The sequence below is a fragment of the Anser brachyrhynchus genome, assembly GCF_964034855.1.
Source record: "Anser brachyrhynchus genome assembly, chromosome: 7".
NCBI lineage: Eukaryota > Metazoa > Chordata > Aves > Anseriformes > Anatidae > Anser > Anser brachyrhynchus.
The window spans coordinates 15,478,310-15,497,446 of NC_137701.1; the positions used below are offsets into that span (position 1 = coordinate 15,478,310).

Genomic DNA, 19,137 nt, shown 5'->3' on the forward strand with positions numbered 1-19,137 from the left:
TCCTCCATACAGACAGGCAAATCCCAGCTCCGTGGCGGGGCAAGGCCTAGGCACATGCATCCCCCCACACCCTCATTTCTGTGGGAAATAAAGTGGGAAAAGCAAGCAAAATGGTGTTTAAGCCAAATCCACGTCATCCAGGGTGTAAGTGCAGGGTGCGCAAGAGGCTGAAGGACCCTGTCCAAGCCTATAGATCAAGTTGGCAGAGAACAGCCTCGAGTCTCCATTAGGCTCATTGCACAGAAAAGGAACAGGACTGTGTCCCACCTGAGCAGAGAACAAGAAAGCAAGTCAACAGCAGAAAAAACCTGATGACAGGATCTTATTCTCAGAGCACCTGCATTTCCCACTGATACCAGAGCTGCGGGTGCCTGGCACTTCTTAAAATTTAACCGGCTTATTCATCCTGTCCTAGGTGAGAGCATTTTCTCTGCTCTTTGTTTGGTGTGAAGCCTGTTGGGAAGGACAGAATGAGCAGATAATAATAATGATGTTTCAACATCTCCAGCTCATGGTTCCTTGCCATATTTGGTGATTGTTTTCTTTAAGCTCTGAACTCTGGGTCTGTGGGAATCTTTAGCTTTCTCTTAAAAAATGCTGTCTGTTTCTTTTGATGGGGTTGGAAAGGCTGAAAACCTGTCATCCAACAGAACTGAAAAATTATAAACCTAAAGAAAAGAACCTTAAGTGTGCATTACTTTTAAACATCCGTGTTTTTAACAGCGCCCTTCTGATTTTGGGGAAAATCTTGCTATCAGGTTTTGAGTGCTGAGTAAAACTGACCCTCACCAAGGCTTGCAGTTTGGATAAAGTCCCAAAAGAAACATTTGTGAATCAGAAAAAACAACAACTTGGATTATGGCAAAATGGCTTTTTTGGATTTTTTTTTTTTTTACTTCATGCTTCCAGTTGGAATTAGAAACACAAAAGAAACAAACTGAGGTTCGCAGGTGAAGGGAAAAGGGGGACAAAAATTTCTTTTATTTCCACCCCACTAAGGAAAATACTTTCACACATGATAAAACCTCATGTTATGGCAAGTTGAGGCAGTAATTTCCTCTGTGCTCAGCAGCAGACCTGTACGGTACTGTATAAAACAGGAACTGGTCTCCCATTGAAGCTGCACCAGCAATGTCGTCACTGAGTCTGTTCCTGAGACATTTTAAAACTATTTCAAGATCAGACAGCACCGGTGCAGACAGGAGCATAGGGCTGTAGGGAGATATAGCACAGGAGCTTTTTGCACTGTGGTTGCTTGAAGGTTTAAGCATCAGTGGCAAAATCTTTCAGTCTCCCCTCTCCTCATTTCTGCTGCTGACACTTGCTGTCTGTGCCTTTAATGGTACAAGATAAATATGCAAATGTGTGGCTGTGCATTTTTTTTTAAACATATTATGCCATTAAGGCTTACAGCAATCCTGCAGCCACTCTTCAGGGAGTGCTCCTTCAGAGCCAAGTCCATTGCATTCACTGTCACAGAGCAAATCATCTGTGCACACACGTGCACTTACATACACAGCACTCTCTTCTTTTTTTCCACTTCCCACTGGTGCCAGGAGCACCAGTAGCTGTATACTGATTTCTGCTGGTGTATTGTAAAGGGGAGCTAAGCATAACATGGGCAAAGCGGGAAGACCCCTCTACAACCCCCACAGAAAGTCAACGGCGATTGCTACATAGATCCACCTACCTGGATCAAACTCCCCTTCACCCCCTATCTCTGCTGCCTTATTCTAAAACTAGAGCTACTCAGAGTGCAAGGACTTCTGCTCTTTGTCTGTGGAAAATAACCCCCCTATAACCCTTTTGTCTGTTCATGTCACTCAGATGATCAGCCACATCTTCTGTTCAGTGACAGCTTCACAAAATGCACCTATTTTAGAGTGCTCTGTTGCTTTACTCCTGCATTTTCAAGAAGGACTTATTTTAGCAACTAATTATCCTAACAGCCACAAAGAGATAGGGCCAAAAAATGTAAAACAACTTACAGAAGAGAAATGAAGGCACTGGATTATTTTAAAAGGAAGGAGCCTACTACTAAATAAATTGATGCTAGTTTATTGGGGTAACATGCCAGAAAAGGTCAAGATGTAATTAGGATGGGTGTGCTGAGTGTACTGTACCCCTAATGCATGAAAAGCTGCTAGGTCTACGTTTTCTAGCAGTACCCAAGACACATTAAAACTCTTTGAGGACCACAAAAGGAAAGTAGATTGTGGAGCCCTACCCATGGAGTGGAGCCCTATGCTATGTGGAGCCCTACCTATGATGCTCTGATTTTCTGCAGGGGCAGCACACTCTGGACACACACAAGGATCCGAGGCCTTGAGATCTCTTTCTCATTTCACAGGGGATTTGCCAAGGATCTGGTGGGCTGCTCAACTCCTCATCTATAGATGCAATGGTTATTTCATCCAGCCAAATACTTCAACTTTTAAGAGCAGATGACAGTATGTCAAAGAGCATTGTGCTGTTTGTGTATTGCTCTCACTATGAGTACACAAGATGAGGTTTACAGACTGTTTAAAACGGTCTATATGGTATTTATGCAGCACTCATCACCTGGGTATTCAACCTTCCTACAAAAATAGACATTAAAAATCCTTTTTTTCCCCCCTCTACAACCAACTAAATCATTTTTACAGGCATTTAGAGAGCTCACGCACTCCTGTAATTATTGCCACGTTGCTTCTGTCATTCTCTTGGTCATGTTCAGGAGCACAATTCACTTCCTCCGGTATTAATGAGTAATAAATAATTCATACAAAAAATAAAAAAGGTACCTAACAAAAGAAAAATGGGCATACTTCATGTGGTGACTGCATTATATAGTCTGTGATGTCGCTTTCTGTGGAAAAACCCTGGAGAATTTAAGAGAAAATGATAATCTTTCTTTACATTCTGAACATCCTATAGAATAGAATACAATTAACATCTTTGTCAAAGAATATAATCCAGTAGCATGGCTCAAAAAGGTTGCAGAAGACAGCACTCTCCATTTCAATTCCAGAATAGAGTAGTATTACACTTCTATAGACTCTTATTGGTTTCATCCCTCTTAACTTCTGTAGGCCTTTCCCAGGAGGGTTTGCACATGAGATGAGAAGAATGGCAGGAGAAAAAATACTGTAGAGAGACAGGAAAATGTCTGGCCTAAATTTGCTGCCAAAAGCTGTCTTGGGAGGCTTAGACGTAGTGGGATCATTCAGCTCCATGACAAAGGGGTCAGGTGTGCTCAGAAGAGGGTTAATGGGGAAAAAACAGAGAAACAACAGGAGAGTGCCCTGCAGATACACAATTAAACCGCTTTATCTGCCTAATAGCAGTAGGTGGAGTACCAAGTCTCTGGCTACTGCCATAGCCCCCCAAGCTGCTGCAGGGCAGCAAATGACCAGATACTTTATCTGTGGAGCTGCCAGACTGTGCTCTTCATAGCCCGTGACCAGCTCCTTTGCCCAAGGGGTCCAGAGGAAGCATCTGGCCCTTACATGACAGACAGCACGAATTACTCTGAGCACAGACAGGTTCAGACATCTTTGTTCAGTTAGCATCTATCTATCCAATGCATATTGAATCACGCTCTATACAAACGAATCGCAGGGTAGCCTACCGTGAACACTCTCTATGCCTACACAAACCAACCCCTTCCCACTCAATTGCCTTCTTACACCAGTCCTGGTATCAGTGTATGCCCACATAAAAGGGAATTAAAACCTTATTACGAGTTTGGCTATGGCTGGTCAGCTCCATTGCTGTTTTTCAGAAGAGTAGCAGAAAGAAACCGAGAATGCTTTATTATTGTTGTTCAGTCTCCCTTGCTGGAGGGAAGCTCATGATTGAAGCTCTAAGAGGGATCCTGTGCTGGTGGGATGAGGGGCTTTCAATGCAGTTTAGCAACAATCGGGGAAGCCAAAGGTTGGGTGCTGTTAGAAAATGAATACGGATTATGTTCTGTTAGACAAACACAAAAGGTAAAAACAGTCACCTGAAAAACACCGCACCACTAAGGCTGCAAACTCAAACACGGAGATAGGAGACATCAGAACCATGCGACCTTAATTAACCCTCCTGTGTGCATGCATTATCTAATTGCATGAGCTTATATTAGTCCTCCCCAGAGGGCCTGTGGCTCACAATGCAGGGGACAGACAAATAACCACTGTGTGAGAAGCTGTTCAATATTTTACCTTCTCTCTGTTTGTGTGGTCCCAGACCTATTCGCTGAACACCATTCACTTCCTGCTGAAGGTAGGATTACTCATCTTATGGACATTCACATCACATTCCTGACTTTAGCAGCTGTGGACCTCACATAAATTAGCACACTTGTTTTCATCTGTGTAAAAGGAGGGCTTGGCATTATCCCCATTTAGCAGAGGAGACCATTGCTGAACAATTTCAATGAGAATTTCCATTACTCTCTCTGAAATGGTTAAAAAGGCAAATGAAATATGGTTTTGCTGTGAGAAGAGCTGCTCAGTTTTAATATGTGGTGCTACTGGTCCTGCATAAATTTTGCATTCTCTTCCTAACCAATATAAGTGCAGATATCCTCATTATTCATAAAAATGATTAATCCATTTTCAGAATCTCACTAACTCCTTTGATTGAGTGGGTCATTGTGAGATGAACCCCAACAACAGCCTAGTACTGAGACTTCAGCTGACCTAAAACACAATTTCTTGGACCACTGAAGTTGACTTTCTTAAATTTTATTGTATATCTTATTGCTCCTGATCAAAAATGCTGATTTTTTTCTATTTTATGTATCTTTTCTATATCCTTCTACCACACTCTTTTGCCACCCCTTTCCTCACCACACTAGCTAGTTTCATTTGTTTTCTTCTGTCTCTCCCAACATAATATTCATGGCCTTGTTTCAGGTTCCTCTATTTCAGAAAAATCTTTCAGGAGGGGAAAAATATATATTTTTTTCCTTTACCTTTAAAACCCAACAGTTTTTAGAAACACCTGTCACTGCTTCCATCTCTCCAATCAGTGAGCAGTGCGGGTGTCTCTCTCAGTGGGAGCTGACAATTTGATGATACTTCATCAGCGTGGGACTCCTGCTGAGAAGTAGATTGAGACAAAGGAAATGCCTCTCACTATTGGAACAAATAAGAAATCAGATTTTCTAAGTTATTGCTAGGTAAGTTCCATTTTTTTTTTGGAAGTAAGTCTGCATGTCTGTGTACTGGCATTAGTACTGACTAGTCCACTCCCGTTTCTCTCTCACACTGCACAGTCATTAATCTTACCAGCAGAATGACAGTCCTCAGAAAAAAAAACCACCAGGCTGGGACTCAGGAGCTGTACTAAAATGCTGGTTTCACCAGAGACTTCCTGCAAACCTCAGGTAGGGTGTGTTTAAGGTCTCAATTCACTAAAGAATACAAGCCCGGAGCAACTCTTCTTTAAAATAATCAGGAAGTTTATCCTGTTCCTGGTGGCAGGTGTATTCGTTTGGATTTTCAGGAGTGTCTGCATTATCAGACTGCTTTATCTAAAATATAAAAAAGGAAGGCCTTATATTACACAAAAAGTAAGCTAGTACTGAAAAGCAGGGAATGTAGGAATGCAGGGCAAAGGAGGTGGGGAGGGAGTGAAGTGCCAGCCCCCCTGAAATCAGCTGGAGGTTTGCTCGACAAATCAAGCAAATCATTCAAGCAAATCAATCAACCTTCCCACCCATTATTTGGGAGGGAATGAATGCCCTATTGCCTCCTAGATTGCTTGTAGTGAAGAGGGTCACAGCCTCTCTGCAGGTTGCCAGAATATTCAGTGCATGAGTGGCTGCTGACAAAATGCCCAAACTCAGGTCACAATAAGAATAACCAGTTGATGGAAATTGCTGTTGGAAATCCTCTGTATCATTCAGTGTGATGGAGTTTCTTTTTCTTGCATTATCGATAACAGGGACCCTGTAAAGCTGAGAGATTCAAAATCACCAGCAGCCGTCATCTGGACAGTAAGGGACAAGCAAGATGAGTGGTAGAGGTTACTCATATACGCAGTGCCACAGGGCTACAGAAAGCATGGCGTCTGTGCTCTTAGCATGATACAAGTGCTCTCTGTGCTCATACACACAGGGAAGGAACTGTACCTAGTCCGTCTTTCCAACTGGGATGGTTTCTGTCCCTTTGGTCAGGCACTGGGCAGCCCTCAACAGCCAGGACTAAGCCAATATACTGCAGGCAGGAAAAGCTGCACCTCTGGAAATTTAGATGGTCAATGCACGCTGCATTTCTTCTGCAGGTAGATGCTCTCTTAGGAGACCATGGGAGAACACTGTAGCACCAGCAACATCAGTCTTGCTGGTGGAAGTAACCTGCCCTCCATCTCTGGGGCTTTGTGCTTGGATTCCACTGACCCGCAGACACATATCTGTGTTTTCTGTACTCCCTTGAGATCTTTCTTGGATGCCAAGTCCTGAACAGCCTGCAGTACAGGCCACGGCTCATGATGTCCAGCTGACTTTTACTGCCATAAACAGGATGATATTTGTTTAATTTAATGAAATAAATGCCTCTCCTAGCTGTTTGGAAAGCAAATCCCTCCTTACCCTCCAGCTGGTATTTGCTGTACTTGAGTGAGGCTGGTAAAAAGCTTGGGTTATAATTGAATGCTGCTATGTTTGTGCAGAACCAACAAGCTTTCTTAATGCTTCTTAGGGCTTTTTAAGCCAAGGAACTGCTCTTTTCCTTGCTGGAGCTCTCCAGTGCTCTAACAGCATTGCACACAGCAGATCTTCAAACAGGGACAGCAAGCAAAACTGAAGCAGCAGGTACTGCCGCAGAGCATAATAATACATTTGTGCAGGACTTTACAGAGCTTTCTGAAGTTCCTCACAACAGTCACACAGCACCTCTTCAGTATTTACCAACAAGAACTGCCTGTGGTCCTGCTAGCACAGCGCTACTAAATGGTAGAGCCATGGCCCCCGCCTAGGCCTTCTCTTTTCTGTAGGTCTTCGCTATAATCCTTATCCCAACGTGAAAAATTTGGACTTTACTGTTAGCAGGCATCCGGACAGCTCTACAGATATCCATGCTGACTGACTCCTGAGTGACTATTTATAATTCCAGTGCTTTTGAGCACAATGATGTTTTTTCCATTGCCTTCAGCAGCAGCAGGAGCAAGTGTTAGTACTGAGAAAAACTGCAGAGATACGAGGCCAAAACGAGTGGTGATTAAATGAGTAGAAGCTTTCAAACAGGACTGAGACCCAAAGTCCCAGATTTTTTGCCTCTTCTCATCCAGCTCCACAGAGAGTAAGTTAATAGAAATATGCATGCTTTGGAATGTAGTACATATTTCCTCCTTTCAAAATTTATGTATGTCTACTAATTTATTCTCTTCAATGATGACAAGAGGAATTCAGGCTGATGGCTGGCACTATACCATATTAATTGCTTGCTTTGCAAAAAACATCTGTGCTACAGGGCCAAGTTCTGTTTTCTGCTTCTAGTTGCCTTAATTCTATGTATATTCCCATATGTCCTTCAGTCTCTTCTTCTTACTCTTCCCTCCAAATTTCCCCTTCACTACAGTGCCTCTCGTATTTTATGGGCTGTCTGATCACATGCCTAAGTCAAAGAGATTTCTTCCAAATGTTTGCTTTCATTCACAGCTCCCAGTTCGTGTTAGGGGAGAACTGTAGATAAAGGAGTGAAAAAGATGCATGGCTTACATGTGATCTTAAGTCATCTTAATTAAGACGACTTCTTCATGAGGAACACTCCTTAGAAATGCCTATGGTCTGCAGAGCACCCAGTTGTTAAATGAAAAACATGCTAGAAGACCACCACAGCTTTAGCCAGTAACTAACAACTCACTCTGCCTCCAGGGTTTAACTGATGGATATTCTAGAGAGCCCACTGTTGCCGTGTGTGAGAATAAATCATGCTTCAATTATTGCATCTTATAGCCAATTGCAGCACAGGGAACATGCTTTGCCAGCAGCTGTTATCAGCATACTTGGAATTCTTGACCAAGACCATTGAAAACCCAATATGAGAACGAAAGACTACAAATTATATCCATAGTATGTTAAAGTTAAGACAGTAGGCTGTAAAATAAAGAGAAATCTCTCTATTAGATAGAGCTGTCTCAGAGTCACTTCTTCCTTTAGAAATCATGATCTACACAGTTTCATAAATCGATGAAAGGATTTTGACCATTAAACTTAATTGATACTGAATTTAAAGGCATGAACTTAAATCATTTTGCCATTTTCTTTGACAATTAGTTTTTGGCATTGCATTCCTCTCTATCACTATATGAAGCAAAAAATCACAAGTACTGAGGAAGCAAGATTAGCATGTAGGAAAGATGAAGCACTGTGAGAAGCGACATCTGGGGCAATGCAAAAGATGTTTCAAGGAGTGTAAACAGGCAGAAGTAAAAACAGAAAATAAAACCTGACTTTTAAGTAAAATCAGCAACAACTTGGATTTATATAGTGCTCCATATGTTCTAGATGAATAACACCCAAGGCGTTTTAGAGTGAAGTAAGGTAGGAAGCACGCTCAAGGCGAGAAAGTAAGAAAATAATTAAATTTCTTGAAAATGTTTTCAGCTTTGAGTAGGTGTAATTCTTCCTTTTAGATGGCTGTTGGTAATGGTGCTGAGGTGCTGTTGTTTTACATAATTGGCTTTGGATGGAAGCCATGCTGCAGTGAAAGAGCAAAGACTGCTTGTAGTTAAAATGCTCATTCTGTTTATTTATTTATTTTCTAATATATATATTGTAAATGTAATGCTGCAGCAGAAGTCTGATTGCTTAGGAAAATCTACCTAGAAAGAAAGAACGAAAACATTTAGCTGTTTGGAAATGTCATTGAGCCTGTTAAGGACGAAAGCAGACCTTAGGTGGGAGAGAAAAGAAAGAAGTACACAAAGACAGTTTTTCCTCATTTTTGTGTTTCTTACCCCACCTCTAGTTTACAGAGGAGAGGACTGTGAAAAAGGTTCTCGAAGGCTGCATCTAGGTGGATTTCTCCAGCTCTGTGTAAAAATTAAAACAGCATTGTTGTAGTATCTATAAAAACAAAGGACTGTCAGCAACGGAAATAAATACAGCACAAAGTAAACAGCTGCCTAACAGTTTCAAGCATGAATCACAATTGCAGTGCCGCGATTGTTTTCTTGTTATATGAGTTGCACAAGTATAGTACAAAATGGAGTCTTTCTATTTCTACCATTCATGAGGCACAGATCACCACATCAGCTAAGATTTGCTGGTGATGTACGTATGTGTCCCTTATTCAGTTTCTTCAGATGGGAAGTGCCATGCACTGTTAAATTACTCTTCCTCTTTCACCATGACTTTATGTTTTCCACAGGATAGAAGATCAGCAAGTTAGTCATTTGTTTAGGCCACCACTGTTAAACTGCAGGTGGATGACTATTTTGTACATGGGCATTTTTCTGGCCAGAAACTGTAATTACTGTTGCTGCTACGAAACCTCCCCATGTTTTCTAACATTAAAACCATGCTCAGATCCTGGGCCCCCAGTCCAAGAGGTCAGTACAACTGTACCTTCAAAGACAGGCCTTGGAATAAGGCTTTGATTTGTCAGACTGCTGTGGAATTCCCAGAACAGTGAAGCAGGCAACTGTGCATGGCTACATGCCAACAGCAGGAGTTTTACAACTTATTAAAGCAGTCGTCATCTTCATCATCACTTGGATTTATCAACTGTATTGTCCTCAAGGCCTCTGTCAGAAACAGGGCCTCACTGTTCTTTATAGACAGCAAGAAGATACACAACATGCTTCAAAGAGGTAAAAAAATTAAGCTTGAAAGAGGTTATCAAATGTCTTCTGTCTTGGAAAACAGTAGTGATAGCCAGTATTCAGTCTGTCCAGCTGGCTCAGGGGTACTTCCTGACTTCAAGGAAGAAAACTTGCCAGTTTTTGAAATGAATATATTATTATTACTGGTATCTTGCTTTTTAATCCTTCACTATGTGTATAGCTTGATCTTCATCAAAAAAAGGAAACCAGAAGGGTGCACACATGCTGCCAGAAGTCTGCTAGAAGAGGATTCTTGGCTAAAATTTTCAAAGCTGCTTGAAAGGATTTCCTGCTAACTTCAGTCCTGGAAATCTACCCTTTGGTGCATGAGGATAATGAAGAGGCTACTCATCAACACCAGCATTTAGTTAGCTTTATTCCATTTTTATTCCAAAATTTCCATTTTCCCTTTAAACTGAGGGATCTTAGGCCCAGAGCTTCCTTTTTTAGTGGTTACTCGATCTGATGACTGTGCCTTTATGTAAGAACTAGGGAGAGGGCAAAACACCCTATCTATAACCTGCTATATAACAGAGAACTGCAGATTGCAGCAATCCCTAAGGCTGATTGGATGGACTGAGCTGAGCACTGTAACCCAGCTCTTAATGTCAAGGAAAAAATATTCACCATCAGTAGCTATCCATTATGTGTAACAGACAGCAAAAGGTGATTGAAGTGAGTTTTCATGTCTCGTACATGATGATCAACAGAGGAAGAGTCATAATAATAATCTAGGTTAGGCCAGTAAGGCAGTGATTTTGTGGGGTTTATGTTTATCCAGCATGTGGAACAGATATAAAGTCATCCAGAGCTAAGTTTTCAGCATGAACTGGAAGGTTACAACTGTCTCTTACTTCTGCAAGATGCTGCTACTGAGTATTATATGCTAAATATTTCCATGAACATTTATTGAAATTACTGCTGAGTTATTAGCTCTGATCAGGATCTAAATGATGCAAAAAGATTGTTCCTCAGGGCCAGGAAAAGTTAAGAGAAAGGCAGTCTTGAAAAGATCGCCACAGATGAACAAAGCACGTAAGAAAATGGTAACTGAGATTTTTGTTACAATCTTATTTTATATCACTAATGAGGTCCTAGGAATCACATGAGAATCTTGCTCTAGTCCCCATTAACTTCTCAGTGCATCAGGCAACTAAGCCAGCTTATGGTGCCCTGCTGAAAAAATGTGACTCCTTTAATAACAAAGAAAACCAAGGGCATAGTAGTTGAACATTCAGCCATAACACTATTACGTATGCAACCAAGATTGCCACTGTAGTTCCCAGAAGGCCACAGACTTCAAATCAAAGGCCACAACATGTTCCCAGGAACATAAAGCCCAAGATGCCAGCTCCTTAAACTATCTGAAAGAGAAGCAGCCGTCCAGTGCTGCATCGGGAGTCAATAAATGACAAAGATAACTTCTGTAATGCATAAAGAACTACAATACAGTCTTATAAAAAGGAAACACTGGCAATCTCTTTCTGTTTTAAAGCACTTAGTATTTTAAGTATCCCTAGTACTCAAATAGCTTTTTTCTGGTTAATATAGCAGCTGTGATTCTTAAAGTTCTGTTTTTGCTAAAGCATGCTGTCTCAGTGACTGCAACCAGCTTTCTCTTTTTTGTTTCCCCGTGTAGTAAGCAAGAATAAAACATATCCTCCCTTACACATAGAAACTTTTTTTCTCTCTTCTATGCACATTGTGATTCTGACCACCCATTTATAGTTAGGATGGGTAACCCAAAACAACAGAAATCTCATTTTCCAGGTCTCCACTCCCTCCCTCAGGTTCTGCCATCACAGTTACCTCAACTTCGTTAGTAGTTGTGGAGAAATGGAGATTACATATGATCTTTGGCTCCTCTGTTCCAGCCAGTGACATACTGGCAATAATCTCTTCGTCCTGTGGAGATAAAGAGAGATAATTAAGACAAACTAGGCCTGCTGTTGTGCTCCCTGCTGGGAGGTATTAGGAAGGAAGACATACGGGACTATTTTAAAAGACCTGTGAGGTACAGATGAGTTTTACCATTTGGGGATACAGGAGAACCTTTTGACGTGTTTTTTTTTTTTTTTTTTTTTTTAGAACAATACAACAAAACCGTGTTACTTTTAAAAAAATCTTTTGTGCAGGACCTAATGATTGAATTTATAACCTGATACTTGTGTGCTGAAGTTAGGGTTCAAGGAAATGCTATTTTAGTACCCATGGAAGGAACAAAACCTATTTTATGTTAATGATTTAGAAAAATTAGATAGTGTAAAACTTCCTTCCGTTTTCTAAACTGGCTCCTTGGGAGATGTGATAATGCAGAGTTCTAAAATACTTTAGAATTTGCATAAAAAAAAAGGGAAATTGTGTACAAAGAAAAACACAAACATGTTCAGAATGCCTACTGCCAGCAACATCTTGGCATTTGCCAGTACTTAAAGGTTATGTCTGTCATGTTTAGATGTGGCATAAAGTCTTTCACCCTTTCCCAAGTAATTGGACATCACACTGATAGGTAAAATTGAATGTGTTACGAACAGCTCTCCTATAGACTTACAGGGCTTATTGACAGACAGTGCTTGAAGAGAAGGCCTAATTTTATGCATGAACATGTCATGCTGGAATAATTATGCAACTGCTTGCTTTCCTTCCTCAGTACATTGTGAAACCCCACAATGGTTCCTGGAAATTCACACCTTCTTCTGGTTTTGCATAAACGTAATTGCTGTGGTTAACAAGGGACAATATATTCAAGATATTATTAAGCTGAATGAAACATACAACCAAGAACAAAGAACGCAATAATTATATATATAAAATTTTCTTGCTCTCAAGGTGTAGGAAACTGGCTTCAGCCTACACATCTTTTATAAACAGCGGCAAATGAAAAACTGGTTCTAGTTGGGGAATCTACGGTCATTCGTTTCCTTCTCCTACTCTCTTGGTTGACTGATAGAAATGTGCAAAAACTGAGGTAGCATTTTGCCTCTGGTAAGCTTGGCTTATGGTCTGTTCAAGGCAAGTTTAACCAGTGTGAAGTATCCCATCTTCTTCTAAAATAAGAAATCCTTCTGGATCATAGCTGAAAATCACTGACAACTGACTACTATCTAGCTCTCACCTGAACAAGCTGACTGAACATTTATGGTTAAGGGAAGGAAAGTGTTGGGGTGGCAAGGACACCTCTTGAGCTGAAAATAATTGGCTGCTGGGAGGATGGTATTGGGGGATGAAGGAGTATCCGTATGCTTTCCCTGTTCCTATTCTCTCCAGACATCTGTTCAATGCCACAGTTATACTTTTTTTTTTTTTTTTAAACTGATACATAATGTTCATGTCTATATTTCACATTTGGAAATGCATATTTCAAACAGCAATACAAAAACTATCCAGGAAGAATGCATAATCTCTGAAAAAAAACTGACAGCATTCCTGTTACTGTTCCATTTCTAAATACAAAACTGACTACCATAATGCTGCTTCTGTTTGTATAGTGAGACAAGTTCATTTTGTGTATGTGTGAATGGCACGAATGACAGTCTCCCTGTTTTGATTTCTTTGCTGTTTAGGACTTCTAAGCTTGCAGACCTCCTAGAGAAAGACCCAGGCAGTGCATGGCTGGCTTATGACATCCTGTTTGAGACAGAATAAAATTATTTTGCTCTTGCCAATCAGCAGTCCATTGCTTATCAGTGGTCATTTCCCCCCTCTTTACCCTTTTCACCCTGCTGTCAGTCTGATTCAGCTTGCCTTCGTTCCTTCCCCTTCCCTGGTATGCTCCTTTGGGTCCTCTCCCATGTGGCTGGCACCAGCAGTGGTGCTGCCAGAACACAGCTGCTCTGGGTGCACCATAATGGAGCAAACCCATCTCTCTGTACAACTGCAGCTCACAGAAATGCAGATTAGTGCTGGCAGATGCCGCAGGGAAAGCAGTGAACGCCCATGGTATGTTTTTGTGGCACTCGTGCTCACTGCTAAGGTGCCCAAGCAGTGCTGAGGTTGCAGGACTGGGATCCCTCCTAGCTTCACGTTTCCTGGTTGTTATCACATTTCCCTTACCCACAGTCTCCACTTCCTTGTTTTCAGGTCTGCATTTAGTCATCCCTGGCTCCAGGGGACAGGAGACACCGCGGAGCCATTTTAACTCAGCCATGGGGGTCTCCAGCAGAGGGGTGCTTTGGCTCTGAGCTCTGGTGGGCCCCTTCCTAGAGCTGCAAAGATACTTCAGGAGCCTGAGGTAGCAGACCTGTCAGGCTCAAGATTTGTTGAAGACAACAGGAACGAGCCTGCTGTCTCATGATTTCCAACCAAGGAGAAGCAGGTAAAGCTTTAAACTGAACCTCCAACAAAACAGGGGACTGCTTGCTCGGGGTAGTAACCTGACTTCCTGTTGGTATTCTGCCACTTGAGGGATTGCTACTAGGGCAAACAACACAGGGGAATATTTGTTCCCTTCCTTTCGCATTAATTTTGAAGCACCACTAACAATTTTCATGCATTCTTTTTTTTTTTTCCTTTGCTTTTCCTATTTGCATTTACTCAGCAGCAACCAGAGCATATCCATTTCTGAACTAAGGTTAAATAAATGCTGTTAGTTGATGACTAGCAGTCGTGCACAAATGCTTTCATAAGAAGGTAAGTTTTCTCAAAGCTGTTTGCCTACGGATAGATGGCTGTTCTAATGGCATGTTCAATAAACATGCCATTATTTATAGGGCTCGTGATATTATTCATATAATACGGGTTTATATATATAATATAATAGCAGGCTTGATTTTTGCCAACACCTAGGTCCCTCTTTGCAATTAGCAAAGTAATGCATTGTATCTGCCACCATTCTGCTGCTCACCCCCTCCTCATCTATAACTTCTAAAAAAAAGGATTGAGAATACCAAGTCTTAACATAAAATAAATAAAAAGGAATAATGTCTATTAGTACCTGCCTCTGGATTTAAAAGGAAGGGCAGATTACTTGAAGAGAATACAAGAAAAATTTCCTTACATCAACAAATAATTCATGATGTGTATATGGGTATCCAGCAACTCTATTATTGCAGTAGTGTGGCAAATACTGTGAGAGGGACAGCAAATGGGATGTATCATTCTACTGTCTTGACAAAGATTATGGCAAGAACGGGAAACGGGACAAATGTAACTCATTCTGGAGACAGTCCCAGAGCTGTAATCTCATTTGTTCTTCAGCATGAATTATACAGCAGTGCAGAGGATGAGAATGTGATTTTCACCATGTTGTATACTTTAATCACTTTTCTTTGCTACTAAACAAATAACTCAATGTGAAATGCTGATAAATGGGGGATATTAGTTTTTGAACTATGAACTAAGTGAACAGAAGAAAGCTGCAATGTAAGAGTTCTGCCAGTTCCATTAAAATTTGATATGGGACAAATTCAGCTCAGGTTCAGGCAAACAGAATTCCTGCAGATTTCTGAGAATCGTCTGCCATGTCCCGGAGTGGAGCTGGACCCATGCCCTTGCCTTCCTTAGCTTGGAACCGGGCCTTTTGGAGATCATTTCAGAGCTGGGTGTCTGGTTGGTGGGAAGTCTTGATCTGGAAACTATGGCAGAAAAAACTGTGGTCGTAAAGTCCCATTGGACCTAACTCTTCTGGCAAGAATAGGGGGCAGCTTGACTGTTGTTTATGCCAACAGCTGATTTGGATGTTGTTTGGTGTGGAAAGGCAACATTTGAAGCTCCGCAGGGAGTTTAATCCAAGCTGAAATGCTTAGGTAATCCATTCTGTAGTAGAAGACAGCTAGGAAGCTCCCTAAGGTACACATGGTTTTCCAGAACTTATCTCCTGGGTAAGGGGGACTTTGTGAAAGTCGTTATTAAGGAGAGTAAGAACTAGCTATTTTGTGATATATTTGTGTGATAAGCCATTTCCAGAGTAGCTTACAGTCCCTCTAAAACCCCTCTGTATGAAATCCCTTAGGTTTCTTCTGCATGCTTAGCCTGCAGTTCTGAGCCAGACTGAAGAATGCGTTTCCCCTTTTTCCCTTTGTGTTTGCTACTTGTAACTCCAAGGCACCAGGAGCAGGTGAAGGGCTGATGTGACCACCGGTGAATTAGGCTGCTATGACAACAGCGAGTGCAAAGAGACAACCTGGGCCCTGAATTTATGTAAATGGGATTTCCATGTTCCAGGTGGCTAGAGGGCTTGAAGTGACAAACGATCCTTCATGAAGGTAGATGAGAATATCAGGACTCCCCTGGTGCGCAAGCAATCACGGCGTATGTGGGAAAGCAGGAGACAAAGTTTTGTTTTTGAATCTCAAGTGCACTGTGATGACAATGCAAGCAGTGGAGTGGCTTGTGTGAATCCAAAATCAGCGTATGTGAGCACCAGAGGAACAGTCTGGGCTCTGTAGGAGGCTGGTGTGGTTTAGAGTGGAGAACTGCCTTTGAAAACTTTAGGAACTGAAACTCAGTTCTTCCTGTGCTGCAGGACTGGAGACAAAACATACCAAGTCCTACTCTTACCCATGGTTCAACCCTGATCTTATCTTTTAGGATCAGGTTTTCAAAATCAGTTGAACATAGTGGGACATGTGCCAATGTCTCTGCACAAATCCAGCCTACACTGCGAATTACTGCAGACTGTGCATCTAGTTTCCCCTGCCTGCCTCAACCTCCCAACCTCAGTGGAGCTCTGCGAGGGTTAGCAGGTTAATGCTGCGAACTGGTAAATGCAGCAGTGCTCGCTGGGCAGCAGCAGTTTCAGCCCCATCGGGTGGAAGCTGGGGGACAACAGAACTCTTCTGTATAACACTGAATCATTGCCTCGCTGGGAAGCAGACCACTTTTAAATGGACAAGCTCAAGTTCTGCTAGGGATCCCAGATTACACTTTGATTTCATCAGTCTTCTGAGAAAGCTGCTGAGATTGGGCCAGCAAAGGAAGGAAGGGAAGGATTTTTCCTGGCAAGTTGAAAGGCCTGGGAAGACAGAAGAATGTGTTAAGATTGTTCATCTTCTCTAGAGTAGAAGAGCCTCTTTTTTTTTTTTTTGTTAATTTTTGAATGAATAGGGAGGATATTTGGGATGGCAAGAATGCTTCGTTGAACACAATTTTTCCAAGAAACTGACCTTTCAGGAAAAGTGGGCATGGACAATGTCCAGGGTCTGAAACACCATGGTGAGTTTAGAGTAGCATGAGTGAAGTAAGACAATTTATTTAGGATTTATGGTTGCTCTAGGTCAGACCAAAATTTATTAGTCTAGGACTGTAATTCCCTTGAGTCCTGGCAGGTCTCCAGGCTGCTGTGATCTCAGTTTCTCAGAGGACAGATCTGAAAGCAACACGTCTTGAATAATGAAATACTAAATTCCTGTTATTTAAAGACAAAACCAAAAATAAAATCCTTCATTTGCAGTGCTACTACAAGATGCACCTCTCCATGCCATGCACAACAGCTGTAGCAGCTGGAGGCCAACAAACCTACACAGCCAGAAGTTGCCTTCTGAGGGAGGAAATCCCATTTTCTTTTAGAAAAAGGCATAAAATCTATGCCCTTTCCCATAGCAGTTAGCCACAGCCATGCTCGTAAGCAGGGCACTGCACTGAGGCAGTGCTCAAGACCTCCCAGATGCTTTGGTCTAGGAAAGATTCCCCTCTCTGAGATAGAAATAAGAAAGATGAGCTGCCTGAAGCCATCTCTTGAAGGATTGAGCCCCTGGCCAGGCACTGGGCAGTGGGAATCATATCAGTTTCCATGTACCCACCTATTTCAAGAGAAAGTATTCAGCCTCCTCCCCTCCCAGCCTTTCTTTGCTAGAAAAGTGCCAAAGCTGCTACTGTTTCCTCTATAGCCAAAGAGCAAAAATGGTGTAAAAAGCTCAAATTAGTTTGTTCACTCCAAATTTCATCTGGCTTCACGGCCATGTGCTGGAACAACGAGCTGGGCTCCTTTGCCTTCTGTGATGCCTGTTAAGTCAAATGGCTCTTGGCAAGACTACTTGTGGCTAGGGCCAGTTTACACTACCACAAGTTGTTTAAGTTCCTGAAACCATGGCCAGAGTTTGGCTCTCAATGGCTGGGACAACCACCAAGACTAACCCAGGATGGAAGAAGCTGTCACTGTGCTAATCTATCACAATAGCTTTGCCTCAGCTGTCAGGCACGAGGGGCTTGGATACGCTGTTCGGGATAGCCAAAAATTACCCCTGATTAACATAGCAGAATATTAACTTCCCTTCAAAACATGATGTAGAGAAAATGTTGTGTTAGAATAACGAAGCTGGCAGTGATCTGTTGTGGTGTCCACGTGCCCTAGGGAGACAGTGGTGAAATGAGGCGATGTAACAAAAACCTTGTTTTGAATTTGAGTTTATTCTTGTCTTGATTCCAAGTCCTCTGATTTCACAACCTGGCTGAGGACTGGACTCCAGAGGACAACAGCTCAGCATAACGCTGGCAATGCTTTCAGCTTTCTCTTTCCTTCCAAAATGGGCCCTGGTGGGCCCTGACGAAGTATCCAGAGGCTCCTGACATCCCTGCGAAGCAGCCTACACAAACGCTAGCTGCTTCTCCTCTGTCCTCAGGTCAAGGGAGAAAGCACAGATCACAGAGGTCAAATGTGAAAAGAGCCTGGTCCTAACCCAGGCTCTGCTCAGGAGCAGAAAGAGGGGTTTCTAATGTGGGAAGTGTTGATTTCACTCTCTAAAGACTTTGTGTTTGATATTAAAAGGATTTGGAGACTGCACAGATTTAACAGCCCTTTCTCTCTTCATCGCTTTCTGCTCCAACCTGCTTTTGGTCACTTTCATTCATCTGTCCATGGCTGGCTGCCTGGATTAGTTTTTTTTATTGAATACATTTCCCTGCATTAACAACATATGTGACAAATAAGTAATGTGACTCATCAAAAGGCACGGGAATGCAGTGTTCCAGCTATTGAAGGACATTTAGAATTCAGCAACTTGCCACCTTTGTGTCAGTCCCAAAACACTGTATAATGTAAACAGACAGATCTAAAAGGAGATGCAGAAGTACAAACTTGCCCAGAACTCCGCTTGTTTTCATTCTTGTTTTAAATAAGTAAACTGAAATGAAATCTACTGACACAGTTTTGGCAGTTTTGATTTACATTTCCTCTGAGGCCCAGTAAACATTTCCTCAAGATCTTATCTAGGGTTAAAAATATTTCTGTGTTTCAACACACACCTTTAAAACGTGTCAAATGCTTTTGCCAGTTTGTGCAAATACAGTTGTTTCTTCCCCTTTTTCTAGGAAAACCTTCTGAAAAGAGTATTCAGAGGTGACATTAAGTCCTTGTGAAGAGTATTTTTTGCATACATCACCTATGCAACCTAAATGGTAGGT

At 41.9% G+C, this 19,137-nt stretch overlaps 1 protein-coding gene and 1 long non-coding RNA gene across 2 annotated transcripts in view; one reads left to right on the top strand and one right to left on the bottom strand.

Moving 5' to 3' along the window:
- The window catches only part of PARD3B (par-3 family cell polarity regulator beta), a 538,356-nt gene that overhangs the window by 479,485 nt on the left and 39,734 nt on the right, over positions 1 to 19,137 (bottom strand). The window contains exon 2 of the mRNA XM_080600336.1: positions 11,608 to 11,703. The gene's annotated coding sequence lies outside the window, so the exon portion shown is untranslated. The remainder of the gene's footprint in view (positions 1 to 11,607; positions 11,704 to 19,137) is intronic.
- Positions 370 to 11,578, top strand: LOC308198308. The gene is made up of 4 exons (XR_013953812.1): positions 370 to 4,248; positions 5,000 to 5,149; positions 5,246 to 5,356; positions 6,256 to 11,578. It is a non-coding gene; the product is annotated as an uncharacterized lncRNA (long non-coding RNA).